This window comes from Hyposmocoma kahamanoa, unplaced genomic scaffold, assembly GCF_003589595.1.
Source record: "Hyposmocoma kahamanoa isolate Upper Pololo Valley unplaced genomic scaffold, ASM358959v1 95, whole genome shotgun sequence".
Lineage (NCBI taxonomy): Eukaryota > Metazoa > Arthropoda > Insecta > Lepidoptera > Cosmopterigidae > Hyposmocoma > Hyposmocoma kahamanoa.
In genome coordinates this window covers 11,875,652-11,897,376 of record NW_020654972.1, presented here as the reverse complement: position 1 = coordinate 11,897,376, position 21,725 = coordinate 11,875,652, and the positions used below count along the sequence as shown (strand labels likewise).

General features: G+C 36.0%; 1 protein-coding gene across 1 annotated transcript in view; it reads right to left on the bottom strand.

The window, feature by feature from the left end:
- The window catches only part of LOC113238144, a 40,323-nt gene extending 24,635 nt beyond the window's left edge, over nucleotides 1-15,688 (bottom strand). Inside the window, exon 1 of the mRNA XM_026474886.1 lies at nucleotides 15,571-15,688. The gene's annotated coding sequence lies outside the window, so the exon portion shown is untranslated. The remainder of the gene's footprint in view (nucleotides 1-15,570) is intronic.
- Between the last annotated feature and the right edge of the window lie 6,037 nt (nucleotides 15,689-21,725).

Here is a 21,725-nt window from a genome sequence, read left to right as displayed (position 1 = left end):
AAAAATCAAAATCAAAATAATCTTTATTTCATAGGTAAGCATTATTACCCTTGAAATCGTCACATTCGTTAAACTCTACCTACTCTACATCTTAATTTTATATAATACATTGTTTATATATACATGTTTAATTTTTTATTGAATTGATATTCAATTATTTTTATGTGAAATTACTCCACTAGTTTGTTATAATTATTAATACAAAGATCGAACATTTAGAAAAAATTCCTTCGATCCGGCCGGATTCGAACCGACGTCTTCTAACATACCGTGCCAGACGCTATACCAACTAAGCCACGGAACGAAACAGCGGACCTCACGAATTTTTCTATGTGCTTGCGCCGTATCTTCGTATTTGATGTTTCAACGACTTTTTAGCCAAAAAAATTAACTGTCTCCGTGGCCGAACGGTTACCATGCCGGACTGCCACGCAGAGGCCCCAGGTTCGTTTGCCGGGCCGGGAGATATATTTGTATGGCCTCTATTTATTTCTCTCGTGAGTTTGAGTGTAATTTGTGGTTGTCTATGCGTGTGTCCATGCACCCGCGACATAGGGTTTCCCTATGGCGGGACTATGTTGAGTGTGTGCGCTATTATTATTATCAATTATAACATCTAATGTTGCTAAAATTTCACTATATTTGCTATTTCATTGAAATGAGTCATTCAGTTACAAATTAACGCTAATGGAATATGTTAGGTATCTAAAATATGCACCTCATATTCCAACAAGTATTGTTCTTTATAGCTATGGAGTTCGATTGTTGCCAATCAATGGTGGAAATATATTATCAGTTGGGAATAATTTTTTAAAGAGTTCAAGTATAAGCTATGCGAAGTGTTACTTAAACATTTAAATGTGCGATGGAGGCTGCTACGTTCAAATTAAATAGTTTCTACTATCTTTAATGGTTTTTTTATTGAATACCGAAATTCCCCGCTACCAATTTTTACAGATGCTGATGACATTACAGGCACATGGGACTTGTCAACTCATGTCTCAGAGTGACGGGCGCAGTGGTAGTGCCCCTCAGATTTTGCAATTCAAAGCTCTGAGTGGCACTGAACTGTTATGGACAGGCGTGTAGCTTACCATCAGGCGCACGACTTCTTCGTCCCGTCGCTTGATATTATATATAAAAAAAATGTCTAACAAGTGCCGGTACAGCAATGCCCTAATCCAGAAGCGCTAAGGGCCCGCCCCGCGCCCCGCCGCGCCCTGTCGCGGAGTGCGATGTCGTCAGCGCAGCGCCCAAATCGGGTCAGCCATATACAATGTATGCATATTATAAATACAGACGCACAACAGACCTTGAGCCGCACAAGTTCATGAATATCTGGTAGTTGTAAAGACCAAAACCTAACTGGACGGTGGAGTATTAAGAGTGTTTATTTTTTATTTTTAATATCTTGACCTTTGACTGTTTAAACGTATGATTTTGTTTTGTTTTGAATTTAGCCCTATAATATGTATGTATGTATGTCACGTTCGTTGTTCAATTTAAAATATGGGTAAAAATATGTTTTTCTCACACATGCTCGAAAATGTTTGCATTACTTTCAAAAAACGAACACGGAAAGTTTATCATTTATGGACTGAGCGAGGTTTTTCCGGTCGAAGCGAGCACTAAGGACGATAAATAAGAAATCACTAACGAGGGCCTATTAGAAGCCCGAAGCCGAAAGCTGAGGGCTTTAATAACTCGAGTTTTGTATTTTTCACCATCCGTGATATATACCACGATTTTTATCACATTTGCGAGAAAATAAATACAATATTTATTTCTTGTATGAATAAACATGGTTCATATCACAACAATTATGGATTTTGCAAATGACGGATATATTTTTTTATCAACAGATTGTCAACTAGCTATTCTTCCATAGATAATACAACTCGAACTACAATGTTGGAAAAAGCAAAGACGTACAACTTCTGAAGATTCGTCAAAGACCAAGTTTGAGCACCGTAAGTAACGGGGAGAATGTGCACGTCCATGAGCTGTTTTTTGAGGGATAATGGTAATTGTCCAATTTAATCCATCCAATTCCATTGACCAAAACCTTCTTCAGGCTTTTTCCGTACGTCGAGCAACCTCTTTTACTTGTCTTGCCTGTTCGAAAGACAACAAATACATTAATCGCACTAACTAAAAAAAATAATCTTAATAATAAATAAAAAGTCTTAAGATTTCACTAAATTAGTACCCGCGATGCCAGCACCAGCTTTAATCAGGCAGAATGAAGGCTCGTTAACGCCATCGCAAAGGTCTCGTTGTCTCTAAAGTTGCTTATATTGCAAATTCTAATACAGGTGTACGAAATAGTATAACTACGATTATCTCTAAAATAGAAGAAAAGAAAAAGAAAACGAGATATTTCTGGATTTTTTCTATTAGAGTTTGTATATGTAATTGTCTATAACGCAAGCTCGTGTCGTGTTGACTTTACGGTTTCGTCACTTGCGTATTTGTGTTCAGAGAAAGATGTCGAAAAAATTAAATTGATCCATTTTCAGTGCCTCATTTTCTTTCCACAAACTTATAAGACTTCCGACAGATTTAAACTTAAGGGTACGTTGTCTTCACCGATCTTTACTGGATTGCTACGAGGCGGCACACAGTGGGCTGAAAATCTAGTTTACACAGACTTAGAAATCAATTTTGGAAATCTAGGTTTTTTAAGGGGAGAATTGGTTCGGACAACTAATTTGAACTAATCAATTAATTTAATGTTATTTTGTTGTTACTCGCTGAGGTTTTCGGAACTTTTTTAACTTGTTTGAAAATCTTGCATGGAAAAACGTCTTTAAAAATGGATACCTAAATTCTCGAGAGATTGACCCTGAGATCCTTCGGTATAATTAAATTTCAAATTTTTTTTTTCAATTTTTGACATACCGCGTAGTGGGCGCACCGACTAAAGTCTGAGCAAAAAAAAGTATATACTTTAAATAATATTTATTTTAGCATGTAGAAATGTTTTAAGTTCATTCACACAAATAAGTCAAACTAAATTTTGTCCGTGGCTCCGCCTGTGTGGATTTGGAGTTTTCTTATACCACGTGAACTTTGTATTTTTCCGGGGTAAAAAGTAACTTCTTCACTCTTCGGCCATTAAACTATCACTATGCAAAATCGCGTCGATCCATTGCTCCGTTGCTTCGTGAAGAGGTACAAACCGACAAACACACTTTCGCATTTATGAAATTCGTAAGGATTAGCTTAATCACTAACGAAATATGAATAGGAGGTAAACGTTTAGAGGAAAGAGGAAGAAATAAATGTATTTTTAAATATAATATGGGTTCTGTAATGTCTACTTGTCACAGGGGTAAGTAATAGAACGCAATTAAAACACAGGTTTGGCATTAATTCAATAGCCGCGACCACTCGTCCTCCCGGTTCGGGTGACAGCTTCCTCTGTCCCCGCCTCGCGGCCGGCGCTCGCGTCTATTTCATTTAATGTCAAACCATCACAGGTTGTATAAACTAGAATAGAAAATATCACACCACATAACCTCAAATTTATATATTTTTTCCTTCCCCACCCACCAATCGATGCTCCACATTACCAAGGATTTGATTGATATCTATTTTAAATTTTTATTAAATTGATATTCAATTATTTTTTGTGAAATTACTCCACTAGTTTGTTATAATTATTAATACAAAGATCGAACACTCAGAAAAAAATCCTTCGATCCGGTCGGATTCGAACCGACGACGTCTTCTAGCTTACCGTGCCAGATATCTATTGTGATATCTATTGCTTTGAAAATGTGAAGGTAACATAAAAACGTAAAACCATAAGACAGCTTTATGTTTTCAATTTTGGATCGTTTTCCCGCGTTTTCGAATTTCCCATTTTACAACTGTTTATAACAGTCGCTGACAAGTGCATCCGCCAGTAACAATAGGTCACATAATTACCTCCATTTGGCGTTGTTGCCTACATCAATTTATTGTTTGGCCCACGGAGTACGTCTGAAAACCAAGGTCCTGTCGTGTTTGGTTACTGGGATGACGCTGCGCAGGCGCGCGACTCGGGCGCAGTAACGCGAATTGACTAATAACAACGTATATCGTCGGAATTTTATAGTAACGCCATTTCACAAAATTTTTCTATGGAGCACTTTTTAGTTTTTCATGTTTTAAAATATTTGCGTCCCGTTTTAAATTAAATTTTAAAACTTAAATGTAATAAAACCAGAATTGCAATTTCAAACACGACATAAATATTTCAAGACCAGCTTTGAAACCTAAAACTTGCTCTCCTGACAAATGTTTGAAAGTGACGCTTTCACCCTTACTACAAAATTTTCTTTTCTAAATAGTCCTTTAAAAACAATGAACATATTTTTAAATGAGAATTGTTAAATCAATACACGTACAATGTTATTATAAGAAATCAAATCAGTTGGATTGTGGTAATACAGAGGGTAATACCTACCCGTATCGCTGATGCGGTGCGCGCGCGCAAAGTTACTCAAACTAACCAAGTTTTATGGGTCTGTGCATCTATTATGTTCTTGGAAATCCTCCAATAAAAAAATGTATAAGTATGGTTATTATTAAGATTACTGGGCTGTACTATTTACAATATAACGTCTTATACAACAATGCAAAGCATTTTGTTATAGAAAACGGAACTTCCCAGGAGACTTCAAAGAGTATGTATGCGTCAGACGAGTAACTTTCAACGCGTTTTTTACCCGTTTCGCCGAGCACGTGACCGCCACAACAATTCGGCGAGCGAATACACAAATATAGTATAAAGTATTAGCTCAATAGGCGAGATTCGTGCCACCCATTAAAGATTGCGGTGCAACGTGGGCCGGGGGTAGGGGACCGGCTAGTTCGAAATGTTAGTGTTATCAATCGAGAGAATTGCAATTGAATGTGGCTTATCTGTGTATCACCAGTGGCAGATCAGATCAAAAAAACTGTTTTATGAACAATAGTAAGAAACAAACATTTTAGAGCGCGCGAATCGCGCTCGGTCAGGGCCTCTACCATGAGATTATGACAACAGTTATCGCTAGCGTACCGCTGAAATATATTTATACAAGATGTTGTTTCTTCTTGTGACCGTTGGAGGCGCTGTATAATTTGCTATACAAAATTGTGAAGTAATTTATGCGGTTGCCAGCGACAACTGTCACACTAATTTCGTGGTAGAGGCAAGGAGTTCAACTTGATATACGGCATCTTCGTATTTTTTTTATCGCTGTGTATAGTTACTTAGTCACCTTGAGATCAAGTTACAAAAACAGGTTGAATACTACTTCTTCGAATTGGGTGTCCGAAGAGTCATTTGAACATTTGGTGCTCGACGCGGATGCATTTTCAAATGAGACCAACGATATGGAAATAAGTATATTTATATGATTTCTGTACTTAAATCGTATATTTGTAGCATTCTGACTGAATGTTACAAATAAATTATGATTCGTTGCTTATTGATTATTTTTTCAATTAGCTTCGCGGCTGCCACTGCGCACTTCAATAACTTCGTTTTTATAATTTTCTAAGCACTAGTTACTACATTGTTTTTTATCATATATCCTTCCGTCGCGATTACGACGTGAATCACATTCATTACTGAACATTAATTTTTCAAAATGTAATTTATTTATAATGACGATGTTCTCCCACTCCCACCCACTTTGTTATTTATGATTGATAAGTGCACAAGAGTCTCATAATATATAATATTATATTAAAATGCTTTCGGGAAATTGCGCGGTTCGTTATTATGTAACAATTACGAGAGCAGTCGATTGGAATTTATACATATACGGATTTATTTTAATGAAAATAATAGTTACCGAGCTCTTAGGTTTTCGCGCTTGTTACACATAGAAAATGAAACTATTTTTCCGGATTTAAATCGCGTATATTTGTTTTCCAAACAAACCAACGTTTCGGGCCCTTTACAGGTCCCCTGGTCACGGTTGACTGACCACGCTAGCGTGGAAAAAACGCTTTTGCGCGCAGATTTCTAATGAGAAAGAAAGCCTTTCCGAGCAAGGGAAGGTGAAAGAAAACATTTACGTGTTAAATAATACGTACATGTAGGAAATACATTTTTATGCGACTTACAGCTCATGCGATAAGTAAGAACCTTGTGTAATAGAAATGTAAAAGGACGCAAAGAAGTGGTATTTATAATAGGATAGTAGTCGCTTTATTGCCATTGTTATCTTACACTATTCGCATTACATCGCGAGGAGTCACTTTAGGCAAATGTACATAAAATAAAGAAGATCAATTTTGATATAGATAAAATGTTATTGGAATCAGCCTGCTCTCTAAAGTCTCTAAAGTGCCTTCGGATTTGCTCCATTTTTTATCTATCAGCACGTGTACAAAACGCGTAAATTTGCAAGCAACAGACTATGGATGTCGCTTCTTAGTCGATCAATATGTGTGATTAAACAAAATCGAGTAAATGTATTAGAAGCAGACGATTGATATCGTATTTTTTGTCGATCGACACGTGCCGGTAGTCAACAAATTGAGTTAATCCGTAGGCACCTTTATATACTTTTTCTATTCTCCTTCCGGTTCCTAAATATACATATAATTTTCGGATATAACAGAGTGTCATTTATGGAAGGAGATTGTCTTTTATCTCCTGTGACGGGAAGAATTAAACCAGGCTTAAACTATTTTAGATTACGTTTCTAGTTCCTAGACATTAAGCGATCACATTCATATCACATTCTCGTTTATACTATAGATCACATGCATGTAGCCCACAAAATTGTTATATATGAAACGCACATGTACATGATTGAAAAATTTTGCCTATACCACCAAATGTAATGCTATAAATATGCTGGAAATACAAGGTAACCATTGAATGAGACACTGGTGCTAAAGTATTTTCCTATAGGTACGTGTCAAAATCAATATAATGGATAAAGGACAGGGTAAATCCTGATGGATGTACCAAAGCACACCAGAAATTACTGAAAACCGAAAATAAAAAAACGACTGTGTTGCAAAGGAATATTTTAACACGGAATGTGTTATGACGTAAGCACCGAATAAGAATGCATTTTTTAAACATAACATTTACTATTTTTTACTGATTGCCAAAAATGTTCAGTAAACCATCTCGTACCTTGGAAGGTTATAGGCTCACGTATTTCAAGTAATTCCGAATGGAAATAGCGCTATGCGAGTACATAAGTAATAAAAGAACAGTCAGTTTATTCTCGACATGACTTAAGAGCCGATACTACGTCAGCTCGAATTCAATTTCTTCCCGTATTAATGCGGTTCATTTCACAATTTCATGGTTCAGAAATTCCTTCATTTCATGGGTTTATTTCAGAATTTATTTTTTTATAACCGAAATTGCATCCATTTGAAAAATGCATATATCGTATAGTACAGTTGATATTAAAAAAAATCCTTAGTATATGTAAAGTACCTATTGAATACACACAGCGGCTTTCTTGTAAAATTTCGAAGTACGTTTGTGTTTTTTATCTATCGAGAAAATTTTTAGGAACTCTTGTTTTCACACCGTATACTCTCAATGTTCCTCCGCGATTTCCTCGATTCAACACTTTCATTGTTGTGCCGAATCAACCAAAGCCATGTGAGGTTGCAAGCACTCTTAAAAGCATCACGATAATATGTTTCTATAAGGAAACACAGGTTTTGTAAAAGGATTGAATGACTGGTTTTTTGAAGGTCAAATCTAAAGAATAATTTATGTTCATTACGCAATCTAAAGAAATAAAAAACAAGAGATGTTCAGATATTCTTTATCTATATTCGTTACATCGTGACCTTGATGGGCATCAATTTAGATTTGTAATCTCAGTCCAGTCCAGATTTTTTCACAGGAAGGTCATCGAAGTAGTTATTCGCTAATGATGAATCCGTATTAATACCACAAATACCACTTATACCATCGGATTATTCATTTGATTTCAGAAGCTTAGATATACATTCCCCAAACTGTACACGGGGCACACTAAAAGTTTTGCAGTTTTGGCTTAACACAACTATTTGAATTTCTAATTGTAAGTATATTTTTTTAAACATAGGAATTAATTAGTCAATATTTTTTTATCAGACATTTACATTTGTCGGCAGTAGTCAAAATGAAATTACCACGAAAAGAATTTAGAACAACGATTTTCTATGATTTTAAGAGTGCTCTTTCTCCTCGAGATTGTGCCGCTAGACATTAAAATACTTCTGGGAGGGAAGCACCTCATTGATATCCGCATTGTAGGCCACTATGTAGGCGTTGGTATGAGGAATTTGAGCGTGGACGGGAATCTGGGAATGATGTTAGTAGCAGTGGAGCTCCTTGTAAAAGAGTTCGTCCAGGGAAGTACTGCCACCTTACCTATTTCTGCCGCTAAGCAGTAATGTCAGCATTATTGTGTCCTGGTTTTGAAGGGTAAGGGTGCTGATAGAATTACAGGCACATGGGACTTGTCAACTTATGTCTCAGGGTGACGGGCGCAGTGGCAGTGCCCCTCAGATCTTTGCGAATTAAAGCTCGGAGTGGCGCTGCAACTGTTAGGGACAAGCGTGTAGCTTTCCATCAGGCGCACGACTTATTCCTCCCGTCACTTGATATTATAAAAAAAAAGATTCGAGAAGGCCGCGACTAACGGACTTCAACAGCGACTAACGGAGAAAATGTGGCCACTGTGAAGCAGCTTGTTGAAGAAAACCGACTTGTCACCTATGAGTCCAAAAAAAATTACACGAAATGTTAAAAGTTCGGAAACTCTTGTATCGCTGAATCCCTTATGAACTGACACCGGAACAAAAGTGGGTAAAAGTGTTAAATGGTGGTCAAAGATGTTGCTTAAGTACGATCATGGTAATTCGAATGTTGTTTATGATATCGTCACGAGAGACGAAACGTGGATTTATTGTTTTGAAGCAGAAAAAAACAGCAATCTTGTGAATGGGAGTTCGAAAGCGAGAACAGACTGACAAAATTGAAGCAGGCGAGGAACGTGGGTAAAAAAAGATTGCGTTTTTTTCTCTCGCACGGCTCATGTTGGCACAATCCCACTTGAGGATCAAAAGTGTGTTAATGCCGAGTGGTACACCACCGTTTGTTTACCCACTGCCCTGGAAAAAGTCCGAGAGAGACGACCAAGAAGCCGCATCCTTTTGCACCATGACAACGCTTCTTCGCACACAGAAAACATAACAAAACCTTTTTAGCTTTCGAAAAAGTAGATCTCGTGACCCATCCTGCACATAGTGCGCATCTTACACCCTGAGATTTATTTATTTTCCCTAAAATCAAGGATTTGATGAGAGGTCAAACCTCGTTTTACCAACTCAGAAGAAACAGTGATGGCTTTCAATCAGGACGTCGAAAACATACCTTCAGATCTATGGTCCTCGTTTTGAAAAATGGCTCCACCGAATGAAAAAATGTTTAATGTGTAAAGGAGAGTACTTTAACAATAAATGTATTATTTTGTTTTGTTTGTTTGTTATGTATTGTTTTGTTTGTTTTGTACCTATATTATGAGATAACAGGGGCAAACGTTACAATTAGCAGGATAGAGAATTATTTTGCGTTTGGACAATTTTACGTTGCATTCTCTAGAATCAGCTCGTCTGGTGATTTTGACGTTAGTAGATAGTAAAGTATACAAAATAATTATGTTTATAATCTAAGTTATTCAGTAGCTCAGAACGAATGCGTATTTAAACACAAGTATTTATCTCATAAATCTATACAGATGATCTAAAAATAATGCTGATTCAACGATGCATAAGTACAATAGAACAAGCATCCGAAATTATGTATACTTCTCATTAATCTAGTACTGCTTGTATGAAAAAAAAATTTACAACAAAGTTGCGAGCAACGGTAAGTAATGAAATCAATAAAATACAAAATAACTTGAAAGTGTTGCCGATCCTTCAAATACTTAAAAAACTAGTAAAATGCCTTCCGGAAACATTGTTGCCACAATATCAAAAAATATATCGAACATGTTAAATGAAATTAAAATATTGTAAGACATGTTAAAAACAAAAATGTAAAATTGAAATTTTTGCATGTCGACAATAAGAGGTATATGCTTGACACAAGTAATTGTGACCAGCTTGTTTATAACTTTTAGGTAACTAAATCTTACGGACATAAAAATAATTTAATTTCACACTGTATTCTGCTCCGGAGCGGTAATTAAACGAAACGGTAGTTTTTTCTGATAAAATAGGCGTAGGTCTAGGCCACCACCTAAGTAACCACTAAATTCATGCAAAGTGCATTCCCTTACTGCTCTAACCTAGGCATCGCTCGTAATAAGTATATATATAACATTAATTCGCACATTCATAATTTGACTTGCCGTCATAGTGACGTTATATTTTGTTTTGACATTAATAAGTTCGTAAGGAACTTCAAACTTTTTGAGGATAATTTGCTTTTTTACCCATAAGGTATCTGAGATATATAGCTAGTTTGCTATCTTTTAATATTAAGGACGCTGTTATAGAAGATATAACACAGTCCCACGACAATGCTCCTACTTTAAGTAGCAACAGTATACTTTTTACTAACCATAATTTAAACTGAAAAACACGACAACAGAAAAGTCTAATCGTTTCCATGTAGTACATCAAAATATTCAAGGCTTTTCTGGCAAAATATTAGAAGTAAGTCTTTTTTTTGCACGATATTTCCGTTGACGTGTTTTGTGTTACAGAACACTGGCTGTAAGACTACGAAGCAATTAACAACGTAGAAAATTATTAATAGTCAGTTCGTTCATAAGAAAGAGCTTAAGTAGAGGCGGATCCATGATTATTATTAAACGTAACTTAAAATTTGAAGAGCGTAAGGATGTCACAAATCTTTCTACTGAACGAACTATTGAGATTTCATGTGTGGAAATCAGTTTGTCGTCTTATGTGTATACAGGCCCCCCTCTGCTAATTTTAACGAGTTTGAATTAATTATGGAAGATAGTTTAAAGCGTATTTTTCCAACCAAAAATAACGTAGTAATATGTGGAGATTTCAATGTAAACCTGTTGGAAAACTGTTCTACTTCTGCAAGACTCCTTAATTTATTTAAAAGTTGTAACTAGACTAATCTTTTCTTAAAACCAACTCACACCACTGCCTCCTCTTCTACATGTATTGATAACATCTTTTGTAACACAGACGCAATGTCTAAACCAATAATAAATTGCTTCAGATCAGACCATAGTGGCCAATTGGTTTCTTTTAATTGTAAAATAAGAAGGTAGACCAATTTCTCTGCAGACCGATTACCACAGAACAAATCATTAGATTTCAAAATAATATCGGCAATAGTTTAAATTCCCTACCTCATACACCAGAGGTTCCAAATACTTTATATAGCATGATATTTGGTTTAATTAAAAATGAATTTGATAATGTATTTAAATCGAAAACATTAACTTTCCATAGAGAGACTAAATTCAACGACTGGGCAAAAGTAGGTATTCATAAGAGTAGGTCTCGTTTGTATGAGCTATATGCTATGAAAACTTATAATACTAATCCCAATTTCATAGAATATGTTAGAAATTGTTCAAAAATATTTAAAGAAGTATATGTAGCTGTTAAGGTTAAGTTTCACAGCGACAAAAGTAGACAATCGATAAATAAATCTAAAACTTCTTTGAAGCATAATAAATAAAGAGTCAGGCAGGGTTAAACAACACAGTAGAGATATAGTTTTAGAATTAGACAGCAAACTTATAAAATCTAAAGACAAGGTAGCCCAAGCTTTTGAATCGTTCTTTTCCGAAATTGCTGTGAACACTACAGAATCATTAAATTCCTCCCCTTCTCTTGCCATTGATCTCCTAAAGGAAAATGTTAATGTTTGTGGCAGACATCTTGTATGCTTGGGTAAGGTGCCAGAACGCTATTGGTGTTTTCTGTGACTTCTCAAAGGCATTTGATTGCGTTGATCATATTACTCTTATTAGGAAGCTGGAGCATTACGGTGTAAATGGCAAGGCGTCGAAACTTATCTCGTCACATCTCAAAGGTAGAATTCAGAAAGTAGACATAAATGGTGTGCTTCTTTGGGTTCTCCGGTAAAAATGGGTGTTCCGCATTTAGCTCAACATTTAGGCCTTTCTTATTTCTAATTTATATTTCTTTGTTAAGGACCATTGCGAAATAGTGTTGTTTGCTGATGACACATCCTTGATTTTTAAAACAGACAGAAATGACATTAACTATGACCATATTAATGATACCCTCTCTAAGGTAGCTTATTGGTTTAATGCTAACAATTTATTGCTTAATGCCAAGAAGACAAAATGTGTTAAATTTGAATTACCTAACGTAAAATCGACTAGTCCAAGCATAGAAATAAACGGAGAAAAGTTAGACCTTGTTAATAAAGCAGTCTTCTTGGGAGTGACCTTAGATAGTAAGCTTCAGCGGCCAGCAGATTAAGTTCCGCTGCATACGTGAATACGTGAGCTTACCGATGTTAGTACTGCTAGACTAGTTTACTTTAGTTACTTCCATAGTATAATATTCCTACGGGGTTCTCATGTGGGGTAAAGCGGCAGATATACAAACCATATTTGTATTGCAAAAACGAGCGATTCGTTCTGTGTACCGTCTAGGCTCTCGGGTTTCTCTCAAAGAAAAGTTTAAGGACACTGTTATCATGACTGTGGCATCACAGTACATTTATTCAAATATTTTATATGCCCGTAAAAATGTACATAATTTCAATAAGAAAGAAGATATCCATAATATTAACCTTAGAGCTAAGTCCAAACTCATGGTACTAACTCTAACTATATGCTATATATGCTTTTAAAAACTTTATTGCCAAAAGATACAAATCTAGTAAATAGTTGTGCCTAGCTCCCAAACTAGGATCCCCTGTACTATGGGTAGCAGTAGCTAGGTCTTTCGGCCGAATCATTACTGCCTTAAATAATTTAGAATTATGAAGCGAATTTACAAAAATATGTAGTAATAATTACCTAATACTTATATAAAGAAAAAAGATAAAATATGTGAGGGTAAATCAAACATGTAACCTAATTATCAAGATTTTTACACAGCGAAAAATATCAAAATACTTTAAAATAAACAACAAAAGCAACCAAAACCATATCATGAACAATAACAAATACATTAACAAATATAGACTCAAAAACAATTACGCAGAAAGTTAGTTTACACAAACGAGGGTCATCGCGATTTACTAATCACCCGCACAATAGAATCGTAGGTATAAGTGGAGTAGACAAGATACATTACACTCGCGGAGTGCAGATAAAATAGCAGGTGTTTTTTAATTATTATTTTTAATGTAAGTTTTGTTTGAAAGTAAAGTTAGTTAAGCATTGTGTTATTTTATTTTTATCATTTGTGTATTGTATATCATTATTAGTTATTCTATTTTAGGTTACCAGATTAGGTGACGGTTACAGGTGTTTAATGCTAACTCCACGATTTCGTTTAACCAAGGTAAACAACTCTTTTATGGGGAACTATATACGTTTCGACAATAAGATTCCGTGGCATATATTAAGTTTATCATTTCCTAAGTTTAAAAACTACATTAAAAATATGTTGATCGAAAAATCATATTACAAAATTGAAGACTACGTGTTAGATAAAGATGTATGGAAAGACGACACGGCTCCAGAATCCACACAAATTTGATTCAAAGTGTATTCCATAGCATTTAAGTTTATTTGAAAAGAGCCATCCCTAGAGTTTCTTGCTCGTTCTTCTCAGAGAGGTCAGCGTAGTTAACGAGCAGTAGCTTAAGTGTGACGTTTTCAAGTGTAAATTTATTTTACCTATGGAATAAATAATCTTTGACTTTGACTTCCCGCCTACCGGCCATTATCATAGTAAATCATTTCGTTGTTATTTAAATCTATTTGCGCCTTAAAAATATATTAAAAAAATAATTACAATTACGAATGTCATCGGTTACGACATCGTTAAGGTATGCGGGGGCTAACAGCTTATACCAATTAGCAGCGGGATTTTTATCTTTCCAACGAAACATGTTCACGACAATCTTAACCTTTTTTTTACCAACAGTTCATGACTGGGGTCATCAAAGTAGGTACACAGATAAAAACTACCAATTTTGTAAACAAAAGCATGAGTGGAATAATTCACTACGTTAGCGCCAGTTTTGCTGTAGGTTATCCGTTTACAACACATTTAAAAAACATATTTTAATAGTAAAAAAAATATATTGCATAGGTACATTTATTTGGTTGTAATGAGTTCGTCCGTCAGAACATTTTTGACGTGGTGGTATTTTCATGCTCACAACATTGCGTTTAGAGACTGGAATATGCGCACTTGTAATTTGAACGTAAAAAAATCGCACAAACACAATTCACTCATTTACAAACGTATACGACGCTTAATCGTATTCACCATTCGAATCGCAACTTTATATAAGTATACGATAACACAAATACTCCATCGGGACGACGAGACAGGATAAGCATGGTTTACACATATTCTCGTCGGTTTTCAAATATTATTGTAAATTTTTAAATAGGTACCCAAGACACGTTTCTTTAAGTTATATTGATATTTAATTTTAGTCTTTGTCGACGCAGGGCGCGCAGTCGTGAGAATAATCAAGCTTCTGCTGAACACGATTAAATTAAAAACCTAGTATATAAATCGTCTAACGATATGAAAATATTTTTATTAAGTAATATAGTTTTATCTAATAAACGAATTATCAAAGAAAGCGCAGAAGCGCCGAGCACCTCCACGCTACTTTTATTTATCGTCGCAAGAGTTTTCTGCGCGTGTTTAGACAATATTCAGCATCATTTCCGTAATTGAGTCGACCTTTTTCCACGAGAACAACATAGTTAGTAGACGACGTCCATAGTATAGGCCGACCTTGATCCGGATGATGTCACTACACCAGCCACACCCTGTGCTTCGTTGTGTAGGTAGTTCCAGACGCAAACTGCCCCCGCTTGCCCCTCGCGCTCCCGACCGGGGCGGTGTCCGCCGCTAAAGGGCGGCTGCGCAGGTAAACAACCTGCTTCGCTTTTGCGTCGTTGCTTTGCTATATTAGTTTTGGATTCGAATCTGATCCGTATACCATTATAATTATAAGGGCTGCGATTGAAATTAAATAAAAATATTGTCGAAGTTGAAAGCGATGAAACTGATCTTGACATAATTAACAAATACCTATTACTATGTATGTTATTAACCACAAAAACAAAATTATACATAAACATATATTTAAAAATGCGAGATCATTTAAGAGACAGCAGAGAATTATTCAACGAAATAGGATGAGGGTAGAAAGTGCACACAATTCCGTCCTTTAAACAATAATTTAATTTTAGATAATTGAAAGCCTACACGTTACACTATATTATCCTAATAGATAATATCACAACAGCCGGTATTCTGAAGATGACGCCCAGATATTCAAGTGAGGACAAAAAATCGCAAATATTTAAAAAACAACACGCGTGGGGCCTCGACACTTGAGACATCGCCCCGAATGCTTTTAACTACTAAATATATTTAGGTAGTACTCACGGTTTTTACGAATCCCGAGGAGTGCAGTGCAAAATTTGAAGGTGTTCGCAGCGGCGCGGTCGTGGGTGAACTGCCGTTGCCGGCTGGCGCATGGCGGTGCTGTCCCGGTGCGGGCCCATACCACTCGAGCCGGGTGCTTTGCCGCTTCCGACACGACACAGCTTGCATACAATATCACTCGCTTGCGATATTATGCAAGTGGCTTTTCAACGCAGCACGGTGTTCCAAAATCCTTTCAGACATGGCATATCCAGAGAGCTACGCTTTAGTCACGTGTTTTAATTTTCCAAACACTATGAAAAATTTCAAGTGCTTACATTCCGTACATTTTTAAAGAAACCTTATAGCAAACGCTTCGATTTTTACACTTCAAAGTTCAACAATTAAGAATTATGAAAAAAATGCGATTTTAAGATGAACTTACACCATTATTTATGTAATATTGCTGCTTTTTCTAAATGCTACGTTCAATGAAAATTGAATACATGTGTTAAAAAATGTATAAAAATGATAATAATGTAATATTAAAATTTTGCGTTTAATGTAAAAGTTGAATGCACATTCAACAAAATTATATGATTTCCAAACTCGATTAAAATTGCAAAATTCCAGGTTCGGACTTTAAAATAAAAATCGCATCGCAGATGTCCCACTGAATGCTGCTAACAGGAACTAAAACAAAAATATAACCGATTCTATGAAATTTCTAAATAAACACATTTAAATTCATTTCTTGATTCTAACTATTTCCGTGACTTCTAACGTATAAAATGGAACAAGTGACGTAACTTTTTGATTTGTCCTGTGCTGTCATTAATCACTGGCTTTTGATCATATAGAAGACATCAACGGCAACACGTAGGTTCACGACAGTGATTTTTGTGTACGGCATAGCCGCGTTAATTATGGTTCTGTTTGATTTCTACGTATTTGTTAAAAAGCAATTTTCTTTCCAAACAATTCTTAATTTATCGTATTTTACTTTTTTGTGTTCTCATAAGTTGAGTACGCAACCTTCTTTGTTTACATTGTTGCCTCGTACTCGGTTGACGTGTGGAAACAGACCGTGAGAAAATCCCCGTGCAAGTTTGAGAGTAGCACATTATCCTCAATAATATTAACGATATTAACAAACACGTTATACAGGAAAAACGATAAGTCTATAATTTTGCGTAAGTAGTTAGGGCTGTCTTGGAGGTGCAGGGAGTTTTGTTACTTGAAAAGTCAATCCTACTAACGCTGTTGCAAATTATGTGACAATCTTTTAGTTAAGTGTAAGCCCATCGAATGTGTTAGTATATAACTGTACGTATAATAAAAATGCAAATATAATATAATAATAACTCTAAAATTGTAGTAATAATAGTAATAATAACGCACACACTCAACTTAGCCCCGCACTAGAAAACCCTAGGTCGCGGGTGCCATCGACACACACATAGACAACCGCAAATTACACCACACCACATACAACTACAATTACCCAAACTCACGAGAAAAATAATTGTAGGCTATACAAATGTTTCTCCCGGCCCGTCAAACGAACCTGGGACCTCTGCGTGGCAGTCCGGCATGGTAACCGTTCGGCCACGGAGGCAGTTGAATATGTTTGAGCGGTAAATGTAAATCTTCTTATCTATGTCAACAACGACATAGTGATGCGTTAAGTGTTTTGTAAATAGTAAATTTTAACGACACATTACCACAAATTAGCGACACACTAATCTGTCCTGCATTGCCGCATCGCTAGGTGCGTAATATTCTACTAAAGCAAAAACGAGGCATAAAATATTTGCACCATTCATTGCATCAGGCGTTGGCGCTGGTTAGATCAAAAACTATTTTAGAAAATCGATGTTTTCCTTTCTTTTCTTTTTTGGTACCAAGTGTCGGGACGCGTCGTGCGCCTGGTGTTAAGCGACACGCCTGTCTATAGCAGTTGCAGCGCCACTCAGAGCTTCAAATCGGAAAGATTTGTGGGATACTACCACTGCGCCTATTACTCTGAGACAAGTTGACAAGAGCCATGCGAACAAAACACTAAATTCAATATCAAGTAATATTGTAAAATCTATGGTCAGTACTAGCGATAGCTGGTTGATAGGGTTTAGATAATTAAAACCAGAACACGCACGGTTTAACTGTTCTCAGCACAAAAGCTTCGTGTGGACTTTGTGGTGAGTTTAGAAGGAGTACACAGTTATATGGGTTCCAATATACTACGTGAACAGCTGATGCGACCCGGGAAAAGGTAAGTAGTATTTATATTATAAATTACTTTGTGTGTGAACGAGCATGCGAGTATCATGCAAGTATATATGTATGAAATCCAACAAATTTGTGTGCGACATTAAATTTGATATTTACCAGCAGCTTTTAGTGAAGCAAAACATCCTCGGAAACGCCAGAGAGGACACCCGTACCCAGCAGTGAGACCTATAAATGGGTTGATGATGATCGTTACTAATGAACCTGGACTTATTGGAGTCTGAGAAATAAAAAAAATGTTATTATTATTATGATTATCTCTATAGAGATATAAAAATGATCTCGTTGAATAACATATCCTTAAGTATACAAGATGTTCATTTAAGAAACAAAGCAGACATCATCACAACATGTCGACATCAACTCCTAGACCACCCGGCAATCGTCGTAAGACTGAAAAGAAGTTAACTTTTGGTTTCCAGTTAGACTGGCGTTGTGAAAAAAACCGCGTAGATTACTGAAGTAAGCAGCACAATAATAGTGTTGTCGTAATCGTTGGGCGAAAATTAGTGGGTACATGTATTTTATTTGAGCAGTTCAAGTAAATTACTTACTTATTGTAGAGATTAACACGAGCTACAATTGAAGACGTGCACTGCTAAACTAAAAATACGTTGTCTTGGAAAATTTGTCTTTAAAGTCTAAATAGTTTCGATACTCAAAAGCGGGATAGGGAGGAATGTGACGAGCAGTTAAACTTGTACAAATTGTGTCACGTGTTTCTTTCTGGATTACTAATCTATGATTAGTCATAATTTACAAATAGTCATTTCGATCGACACGTGACGTGACATGCTATGGAACACTGATATCAGAATACTTAAACATAAGATAAAATAAATATTTACACGAATAATATTACAACAATTACACAGTACCTACACACAATACAAATGTTTCCTAAATTACGTATATATTTTGTGAATGTTTGTTAGTAATACTTCTCGCTAACAGTGAAAAGAACTTAGAAGCATCCGGTCGCCATTTTATGCGCTGGGTAACTGCCGACACTCTTATATGAAAAGCCGATTTTGAGGTTTGCAATTAGAGCTGAAATGCATTTATTTCTTTTCTGAAGGACACTGTGCAGTTGGGCGCTGATGGCCTTGACTGCACCACCGGATGCAACCGGAAAGGGCGAGCTGAAGGCTCTCAATGTACTTGGCAAATGTCGCTACACACAAATCTAAATCGCTCCATAGTATACTTTCAGAGTGCATAATACACAATCAATCAATCAAAGAGCCTACATTATTTGCAAGAGCAAAACATTGTATTGCTATCTCACAAATATAAAACAAACTTAAAAAAATTCAACCAACTTAAAAAAATCACAAAAAATCATTACACTAAAAAGCGAAAAATAACAAAATACGGATTTAATGACAACAATAAATGAATACTTTTTATTTATTTTTGTCTTATTTCGTTTTGTTCACAATATTATTAATTATTTATTACTCAATCAGTCTACATTTATGGTTTATTTATACAATTACAACGTAACTATTGTTTTTGGTCAAACCTATTACCTATTTATTATCTTAATAAAATATTATTATTGGTATGTGCTACCTACCGGTCGGTTTAAAGTTTTATTTTACCACTAAAAAAATATTGATTCTTAAGTATTTACAATATCTAATCAGTTATTTTTGACGTAAGTGTCAAGGCAAGTTTACAAACTTACTGTATAGCATTAGAATCCATTAAGGTACATTGTTTTTCTTTCCTTGGCTGGCAAACACACTGTATATGCATATAATTTTTTTTGAGGATTTCGCTCAATTTCTTTGGGATCCCCTCATCAGATTTTGATTTGGTGACAATGGAACCCTCTCGAGAGTAAGTATACCGTTTCAAACAAAAAATAATTTTCAATTGACGGAGAAATCGGTGAACATTTATAAAACACACGTGTTCCTCCTTTTTCCATCCATACTCCTTTTTATTTAAGTCGGTTAAAAAATACGCGGCTCGTGGATTGGACGCGTAAAACAAATGACCGTAGCACCGATCAGACGTGACGTATGTAGCTACAAGAACAGCGGACACTGGACTCGGACAACATGTGGAGACCCGTGACTAGGAGTGGAACATAATAAGTTGACGATGACAATGTTAATGATTCGACCAACGTGAATTGTGCATGTCTTTCCCCAGATTTGTTTATAATATAATAACAAATATTAAAACAACCTGAGATTTGACAATGAGTCTGATGTAATTATAGTAACAAAGCAGGAAATAGGTTATCGATATGACGTAATCCCTTAAATGTCGAGTCCAGATAGATAAATTATACAAAAAATAGCAATGAATTACTTATAGGAAAAATATTGAATAAATTACTTACAAAAGACTTATACTGCCGGCAGAAGTTGTTTTTTTATGATACAATAAGTGCGCATTAGTTAACGTTCTTTATATATTAAATAACAACATTGTAACAATTTGTTTAAGTATAGTAAATGTTGTTTCTGCCATCAGACCACATTTGAAATGATTTAAATGTCCTCATTAGGTAATTACATTCCAATAAGTAGTAACTGTTTCCTAAAACACATCAAATTAACAAAATAAATTACCATTGTTCAAACACATAAAACTCGCTTGAACATTCTCGTGTATACCAAGATGATATCAAGTAACAACTTATTACAGAGACTCGAAGGGACGGCACTGTGCGCACACAGTGCGTCTCCGTCCTCCGCATTCACGTGGAAGGTGGCACTGCGAAAGTCGCGTAAAACGGAGTTGTTCTTTTTTTGTGTTGCCCGCCTAGTGCTATAGTTTTTTGCTCGCCCTAGGGTCTCTTACTTGACCTAACGATAGCTACCAGGGACAGAACGGAGTATGATCGAATAAAAAGCTAAATATTGTAACGAACGTGCTTTTCGAACGAACCTGCCTCCGAACTCAAGCTCTTACGCTCTTCGTTCTTAGCCGGGGCGTCGTTGTTCGTAAAAATTATCTTTTATAATTTACTGGATAACAGGCAGTACTAATGTGATTACAAATTAAAGGACCTACCAACAAAGAACTACCTCTGACAATGCACTTTTGGTAACTGAGAAGCTACGTGTTCAAATTGGCTAAATCAATGCATACGCGTAAAGCGGGGTAATTTGGCGCGAATTTTGAAAATCGCGCAAAGCGGGGTATTACTTATTATGTACTTGCTATGTACACGCAACTTGAGTCACGCCGGCGCAGCGTGCACAAGGTGCTGAAGCTCCTCACGTTCCAGGAATGCCTGGTATGGATGTGATTTTGGCCGTTATTAAATCATCAGCTAACATTTTAAACACAAACACCACCAAACTCCATTAAATTAAAAACAATAATAATCTCCAACTCCACCTAAAATCCACCTAAAAGTTCGTGGAATTACTCTATTGGCCAAGTTTTATTGAAATCGGTTACTGGAAAGTACGCGAAACCGGATTCATCCCCTAGTTGGCCACCCCCAGAGGTGGAATATTTTCCTCAAATAAATTTGGGACAATACTGAGGTACCCACCCTCTTTCCAACAAAAAATAATCATCAAATTCGGTCCACAAATTTTATCGCGAGAGTTATCGCGTCACTGCATAAAAAAAAACACTCGAATCGAGGATCTCCTGCTTTTTTCTTTTTTGAAGTCGGTTAAAAACAGAAAGTACTCCCTCTTGTTATTACCGGAGACCTAAGTCTTATAAATAAAATAATTATACAAAAATATATTCAGACAACATCAAAATAGCTCCAGTAATGTTAGTGGACTCATAAACTAACTTAATTCTTTGTTGGTGAAGTATTTCTTAGGATAGGGAACAATGAGACAAACAGTTCAACGGCCTATAGTTGACTGTCCGTACAAAAACTGCCACCACCCTCATTTAAA